Genomic DNA, 7525 nt, shown 5'->3' on the forward strand with positions numbered 1-7525 from the left:
TCTGAAATCAATGACCTCAGCTTCCATGATTAGCTGGGAAGTTAAGTGACTTGTACAAGCGGTATACAGAGTTTCTCTATACCTGAATTCTTTTCCTTTGGATTCTCTTTTTTGAGATTATTACTCTTGGCCTCTTTTGGTGACTGGTAATGATGAATAGACCACATCCCTTCTTTTCCTCATTCACCCCTCAGCTAGGGAGAAGTCCCCTACTTCCACTTGCATCCCCTTGGAAGCTTGAAAAGAAACCATTTCAGACCCAGGAGACAGAACACATGGGAAAGGCCATTTAGACCAGTTTCCAGTCTAGGCAAAAACAGTGCTCACTCCTCACTAGTAACCCAGGCCACCTCACCTAGTTTGAGATATCCACATAGAGTTTTGGGGTCCAAAGCACTACAGAGTATATATTAGTCTGCTTGGGTTGCCAAAACAAAATACCATAGACTAGGTACTTTAAACAGCATAATTTATCTTCTCAGAGTTCTGAACAGTGGGAAATCCAAGATCAAGGTGCAGGCCAATTCAGTTCCTGGTGAGAGCTTTGTTCTTGGATTGATGATAGCTAGCTTCATACTATACCCTCATATTGCCTTTCCTCAGTGCGTGGGGGGGGGGAGAGAGAGAGAGAGAGAGAGAGAGAGAGAGAGAGAGAGAGAACGAACACAAAGAGAAAGAGATATTCTTATAAAGCCACTAATCCCATCCTGAGGTCCCCATCTTCATGGCCTCATCTAACTTTGGTTCTAGTTATTATTATTTCCTTTGTGAAGACCCAGCACATATTAATTCATCACTTTCAACACCAGAAGACAAAAGAAGCTCTTTATTAACTCAGGGCACATACTGACATTACAAAATTAGTATAAAATCCTTAACCAGAAGAAAGGGAGATATGCTGCAGAAGGGGATAAAAGACAGAGAAAGAACCCCAGAGAAGTTGAACACCGATGGAGCAAAAACATGACTTCTTAGCTCATTTGATCTTGATTGTCAAAGACCTTAAGGTGTTGACTCTACCAATCATTAGCTGTGGGACTTCAACAAATTACCTCTCTGAACCTCAATTTCCACATTTGTAAAATGAGAACAGTAATAAAAACCACTTCTCGAATTTGTTGTGAGACCCTGAGACTATAATGAAGAACACTTCAAAATGGTGATTTCAACATTAATGTTGCCCATCATTTGGATCAGTGTCTTCTCAGCCATCATCTCCCACTGGAGGCAAACATCTGAGACACTGTATCACATAAATGTGCTCTCAGATTATGCTCTTCCTCCTCTTTCCTGGTGTGAATATTTGGAGACATTAAACTGAGGTTAAATGCCTTTTCATCCAGTTTGCATGCTTTCATAAATTTTAATAGTCTACATTATATAATCCCTCCATGCCTTATTGTTTAATTCAAAAAGATACAACTCTCTTCCAACTATGTAGGTCAAATATTTTCCAGTGGATTTTTGGTTAGAGCATTGTCCTGATATGCCAAGGTTGTAGGTTCAACCCCAGGTCAAGGTAGATATAAGAAGCAACCAATGAATACATAAATAAGTGTAACAAAGAATAGATGTTTCTCTCTCCCCCCTCCCTCTCTCTAAAATCAATTTTAAAAGAAAATTAAAAGTCCATTAATACATTAATCAAATAAATATTTATTGAGTGTCCACTAAGTATTGTTCTAGGTAGCAGGTATATGGCAGTGAACAAAATAGACTAAAGTCTCTTATATTTCATACCAGTATAAATAACGACAATAATATAAACTTCTCAAAGTCTGCTGCCTTTGTTCCAGAACTTCTGTTTAGAATGGTCATTGTCTCCTTTCTCAGATAAAGTTGTATTTAATTTGTATTTTGACAGTGCAAACTAAGGAATCTTTAGTGCTAGAGATGAAGTAATCTGGAGTTTATCAGATAAAATGAACATCAAGAAAATGACATATAATAAAGAAAATAAGCATGCTAAAGAGAGAAAGAAAATCTCTTTGTGACATTCATTCATTCTCTTTAAAGGCTTATTTTATAATGTAAGAAGGGAGAAAACATCATGAGGTATTTATAATACATTACAAGCTCCAAATCCACAATAAATATATCTAAAATAAAATAAGTTTAGAAATAACTTCAACAATCTGACAACCATATTAAAAAATTATAACAGTGCATGTGTTTTTTTATCTTTACAATTTTAAAAGTCACTGTGTAGTTGTTTTACTATACTTTCAAAATCAAGTTTTGACAGGGCCCAGAGAGTCGGCTTCATTGCTAGTTAAGATAATCTTTGAACATTTATACCAGTCAGATCAAAACTAGCAAAAGTTTAGCTGCAATGCGCAGGGTTGGGTTTCCTTTTTCAAAGTGAGTCCTTTGATACCAATCTGAGGGTGCCAGTTTTCTATTTCACTGGCCCCATGCCTCCTACAAGTTGCTGACTCATTTGATGGAGTGGAATTAAGAACCTGTCTGAATCAATAGGCATTTGTAGCACCCAGTGCTAATTCTCCCCTGGCATCCCATTTTCTCTTTCTTCTAAGGAAATAGAAATTTTAGCTAGGCACAACATTAACAAAGGTCGGCAAGATCTTAGAAAGCAGCTCATAGGCATCGAAAGCAATAGCATTGGGTAAGTAAGAAAGATTTATAACCTTCAACACTGTTTGCTGCTTCTTGCTACTTTCATTTTTATTTATTTGTAAATATACCCAATATCTTTTATTTTATCCTCCTACACAACTCTGCATGGCTACAAAATCTAGGACTCACAGAGCAAAGACAGCATTGGTCAGAAGACAAGTATCAGTTCCAACCTAAGAATCTCTAAAGTTCAATGGTCACAAAAAACTTTTTCTTACCACTTCATCTGCCACACCTTCTCATCTGCCACACCTTTTCCCTTTTCTCATTATCCTGTCAATTATTTCTTTTGGAACTCAATTCTCCGAGTTACATTCTGAGCACCAAATTTTTGACCAATGTCGGATATCCTCATCACGTTTTTGCAAATCTAACTCATCCTGTTGGGACCAAAAGGGATACCCATCAGCCCTGTGACCAGACTCTAAAAAGGAAGTAGTAGCCTCCAGCTCACCACTGTGTTTTAGGAAGGCCTGCGTAACTGTTGACAGATCCAAGTTAAATTTTTCCATTAACTGCTGGATGATCTTAATGGCATCTCCCACTTCTGGTGGAGAACTTATTCTTCTTCTTCCTCATCAGACTGCGTTTTTGAGTCTTCCTCAGGTGTGGGTGGATCATCATCACACATTGTTATGTGTATTTCAAAATCCTCCACCACAACCTCCTCAAAGTCCCGGGTGGCTTCCATAAGCATCTTTTTGACTCCTTCTTCATTCTTCTTGATCTCTTCCTCTACAAATTCTTCTTCTTCTCCTCCTCCTCCTCCTTTTTCCTCTTCTCCTCCTCCTCCTTCTTATTCCTCTTCTTCTCCTTCTTCCTCTTCCTCTTCCTCTTCCCCTTCATCTTCAGGCAAGTCAGGAGTTCTCTTATTCTGTGGTTCCCCGCTATCGGCAGCCTCCAGGTCTTCCTCAGCTTTCTGCTTGAGTTTCAGGGAGGATGGGCTCACCAGAGTGTCCTCCAACAGGTCCTTATGCTCCTGGCCTCGCAGGTGCATTATTATTATTATTATTATTATTATTATTATTATTATTATTATTATTTAATATATTTTTATTTCAGAGAGGAAGGGAGAGGAAGAGAGAGATAGAAACATCAATGATGAGAGGGAATCATTGATTGGGTGCTTCCTACACATCGGACCAAGCCCGCAACCCAGTCATGTGCCCTTGGCCGGAATCAAACCCGGGGACCCTTCAGTCTGCAGGCTGATGCTCTATCCACTGAGCCAAACTGGATAGGGCCCTGCAGGTGCTTTAAGAAGCGGTCCTTCAGGGACTACCTCAAGCGGTCCCTCATTAACAAAGGTCGGCAAGATCTTAGAAAGCAGCTCATAGGCATCGAAAGCAATAGCATTGGGTAAGTAAGAAAGATTTACAACCTTCATCACTGTTTGCTGCTTCTTGCTACTCACTGTCTTCTTGCTGCTCCCTGCATGAGGGAGCTTTTCTCCATCGCTTTCCACAAGGTGTTGCCCATGATGGAGCTGGTTGAACAGGCATTTCCCTTCACATGGGTCAAAATAGCCACATCATCTGTGTCAGTGAAGGATATGGAGTCCAGGAATGAGTGGGCCCATTGTCTTGGCCCAGATCCATTGCTCTGCCATGGCTAACACAGGGCACCTGGAGAACTAGGCACAGAGCACAACTGATGGACATGAGGTACCACTCCGGACTTCGTATTGCTACTTTTGGCAGCATCTTACAGAGTGATGGACCCCAGTCAGCTAGCTAGAGAGCAACTGAAAATGGAAGGGAACATAACTCTATCAAGAGTTATTTTAGTCTGTGTCCTGCAATTTCAGAACCCCACACAACTACAAATCTTTCTGCAACTCCACAGGGAAGCAGTTGAAAGAGGCTACAAAAAAGGAAGGCTTGGAAAGAGATAATACTGGGCTCAAGTGCCTTCCTTCTTGACCAGTACATGAGAGCCAGAGCAGAGGTAATGAGCCTATTAAGAATGTCAACCTCCCACCCAAACTTATTAAGAAGCGCTTAAGGAAGGAACTATCAAGTTGAATGACAGGAAGCTGAGTCAGCACAGAGAACAGCAAAAAGCAAAAGAATATGCCTTGAAGACACCTTGGGCTATAGTTACTTCTTTTTGTTGGTTTGTTTTCAAACTAAAGCTTTTGTCATCTCTTTACATTAAAAAAAAATCTTTTTTAGTATATTTTTATTGATTTCAAATAGGAAGGGATAGATAGAAACATCAATGATGAGAGGGAATCATTGATTGGTTGCCTCCTGCACACCCCCTATTGGGGATGGAGCCCTCAACACAAGCATGTGCCCTTGATTGGAATTGAACCTGGGACCCTTTAGTTCGCAGGCCGACAGTGCACTGAGTCAGCACACACTTAGATGGAGAATAGTATGGCTCCCCAATTTACTTCTGGGGTTTGGCTTATATAGTCATATGCTTCCTCCTCCCCCTTTGCTGGGCTGGCACTTCTCACGCAGGCGCAGAGCAGATTCCTTTGTTCCTCAGTTTCCCACCAGCGGGCTGACACTGGTTTGCCCAGGCAGAGTAGACTTTTTTATTCTCCATGTTCTTTTGGCTCTCTGGCTCTGATTCACACAGACGCAGAAGAGCTGCATGGTCTAACATCCAACGTATGCTTCACTAACATCTTAGGTCTCCACACAAAGGTGTGTCTTTTCCCTGGATTTGACTTGGGGTTGAGTGGCCTCCTACACAGGGAGTGACTTTGATCAGCCTGGATGAGAGGGCCAGTGCTGGGATCTCCCTGCTGCTTCCCATTGTTGTCCACAATGCACTGCACATCTTCAGCTGGAAATCTGAGAAACCTGGTCAGCTATAGGAGGGTGCCTAGGGACACAAAGCTGTTCACCCCCATGGGAAGACCCAGCTTCAGGGCCCGTGGCGCAAGGCTTGCTCAGGTTCTTAGGGTCGGTGAGCCCTTCTACCCCTGGGCCCTGCTGCTTCCTGCCTCCTTCCACCAGAGGAGTTCATGGCCAAGACAGATTCTCAGCACCTGAAAGCTGATCCTGCCTAATACTTCTACATGTAATTGACAAGCAGCATATAGATCAGAAGCCTATTAAATGTTAGAGGGAGTCTGAAAGCCCAAGAAATCAAAACCTGGTTTGCAAATGCCGATATGATTAGGGCCTCTATAGGGAAGGAAAAATAATTTCCCCTCTATATTTCTAGGTTCCTGCCTGAGACCACTCTGTAATAAAAGACAGACTAACAAGGGAGAAAAGAAAACAGAAGTTTAATAACATGTATACCTCCTGTATACATGGGAGAGACCCAGGAAAGCTGAGAGACTCCTGGAAATGATCCAAGCCACCACCACCTTTAAATACAAAAGAAGATGTTGGGGGTAGGAAGTCAGTTACAGGCAGATGAGGCCATTATAATCACTGGAAATGAACCTTCTAAAGAGAGGGAAGCCCTGACCGGTTTGGCTCAGTGGATAGAGCGTCGGCCTGCGGACTGAAGGGTCCCGGGTTCGATTCTGGCCAAGGGCATGTGCCTTGGTCGTGGACACAACCCCGGTGGGAGGTGTGCAGGAGGCGGCTGATCGATGTTTCTCTCTCATCTATGTTTCTAACTCTCTATCCCTCTCCTTTCCTCTCTGTGAAAAATCAATAAAATATATTAAAAAAATAAAAAAAAATAAAGAGAGGGCAGAGACTAGGGCCACAGAGGACAATGGACATGGGGTACCCTTAACAGAACAGAGTTTAGGGCAGTCTGATGAGCTAATTAAGGAATTTAATCCAATGCTAGCACAAGGAGTTTTTGCATTTCCAAACCAGTAGGATGCAACAATTGCCATAAACTGATGACTGGGTGGTTCTGTTGTTGGAGGAGTTAATAGGCCAGATCTCCTAGACACGAGTGGGCATGAGGTTTGAGGTTCTTGAGGTACCACTGAAATAAGCATTTTCAGAAACCCCTAGGGGAGAATGAGATATGATAAAAGGCTTCATTTGTGTGCAGTTTACATTTCTCGGGTTCCAAAGCCCCATGCCCCTTAAGCCAGTCCTGAAAGATGTGCAGCTGGGGTTCCAGTAGAGCCAGAAGCAAGGCCAGTGTCCAGTGCTTCTGCTCCATGTTGCAGCCGGGTGTGGTTCAGCATCCGGGCTAATTAAAGTCCATTAGTCCATGTGTGGAGCCCCACATGGCTGTGAGCCACATGGGTGCAGGGGAGCACAGCCCCTGCAGTAGGAGAGTCAGGAGCCCAGTGTGTGTGTGTGTGTGTGTGTGTGTGTGTGTGAGAGAGAGAGAGAGAGAGAGAGAGAGAGAGAGAGAGAGAGAGAAACGTCCTTTTGTTCAGAAGTTTAAATATTCAAGATTTGAGCCCTTGCAGTGGCCATGCCTATTCTGGCCACTGACTCATTTCCAGGTGTGACTGGCAGACAGGTTGGCACCTTCCCATGTCACTCAGACCTCACTGGGCATGTGCCCAAACTGCCTTTGTCCAGTCTCTTCCCCCACTGATCAGCAGGGAACAGACTTGGAGAATATTAAATTAGCAAAGCTGTAAAAATGGCATGCCTATATTATCTAATCTTCCCTTTACTCCATTCCTGTTAAATAATAACTAGATTATTATAACGGTATCAGTTCCAATTCTCCCTTTTCAGAATCAGCATTTCTTGTTACGTTGATTCTATTACCCTATTATGTTGTCCATGGGGCACAACACTTGTCTTATTTTTTACAGATTGCAGGATCACAAGGAGACATCTAAACCTGACATAGGGGATCACACATCACTAAGAGATTGTGAACTTTGAGATATATGTGGTATAGGACAGGAAAAATTATTTTGCCTTTCTAGGTTCTTGGCTGAGACCCGACCCCACCTTCTATGTAATAAAAGAAAGATTAACAGGAGAAAAAC

The 7525-nt window shown here is 42.4% G+C and overlaps 1 pseudogene; it reads right to left on the minus strand.

The window, feature by feature from the left end:
• Positions 1–2917: 2917 nt before the first annotated feature.
• Positions 2918–5406, minus strand: LOC132224660 (telomeric repeat-binding factor 2-interacting protein 1-like; annotated as a pseudogene).
• Positions 5407–7525: the final 2119 nt, after the last annotated feature.

The sequence above is a fragment of the Myotis daubentonii genome, chromosome X (genome assembly GCF_963259705.1).
Source record: "Myotis daubentonii chromosome X, mMyoDau2.1, whole genome shotgun sequence".
Classification (NCBI taxonomy): domain Eukaryota; kingdom Metazoa; phylum Chordata; class Mammalia; order Chiroptera; family Vespertilionidae; genus Myotis; species Myotis daubentonii.